Genomic DNA, 870 nt, shown 5'->3' on the forward strand with positions numbered 1-870 from the left:
AGTCTCATTTAATGAAAGATGTGTCAACCAAAAATTAAACAGCAGCAAGTTTCATTTTTTATACAGTATAGATCATTTTCTTGTATTTTTCTATTCATATGCTTTTTTATGATCATCTTGTACTGATACTGAACGAGAACACACACTGACGCCACGGGGTTTGAACGTCCAACATAAAACTCGCGGTTCAACGTGGCGCCACGTCTGGTGAAGTCGTGACGGAGCTTCCTCCTCTCGGCTCTGCAGACATCACACGTTGCTTTGTGGCGTTTCTAGTGTCAAACACTAAGCTGGTTAGCCGTTAGCCGCAGTGCTGCTGTCCTCACATATTTACTCACGTTGCAGCTGCTGCAAACTACGAACTGGATTTCCTGAATGTGAGGCGGGTCTCGTTACTCTGGGTTCATGAGACACGCCTCCGTTCAGGAAATCCGTTCCACAGTTTGAAGCCACCGTGCAGAGGAGCAGGCAGGGGATCACATGTGGAGAAGTTTCAGCAGACAGACATGCATCAGAAAAATCCGATACGTAAATTATGCTGGTAACAGAACCAGATACTGGATCAGTCCCATTCCTGGTTAGAGATTCCCGAGTCTAACAGCCTCAGGGTAGAAGCTGTTCCTCAGTCTAGTGGTTCTACACTTAATGCTCCTCAACCTCCTTCCTGAGGGGAGTGGGGCAAAAAGTGTGTGTGCTGGGTGAGTGTGGTTCTTCATGATGCAGGTGGCCCTCTTCCTGCATCTGGAGGTGTAGATGTCTGTGATGCTGGGGAGGCTGACTCCAACAGACCAAAAACATGCCTTCAAGCCCAGGCCTCCCTTGCAAAAGATCTGTGATCGCAATGGGATTTGCCTGGTTAAATAAAGGTTA

Source organism: Nematolebias whitei, chromosome 1 (assembly GCF_014905685.2).
Source record: "Nematolebias whitei isolate Nwh7 chromosome 1, NemWhi1, whole genome shotgun sequence".
Classification (NCBI taxonomy): Eukaryota; Metazoa; Chordata; class Actinopteri; order Cyprinodontiformes; family Rivulidae; genus Nematolebias; species Nematolebias whitei.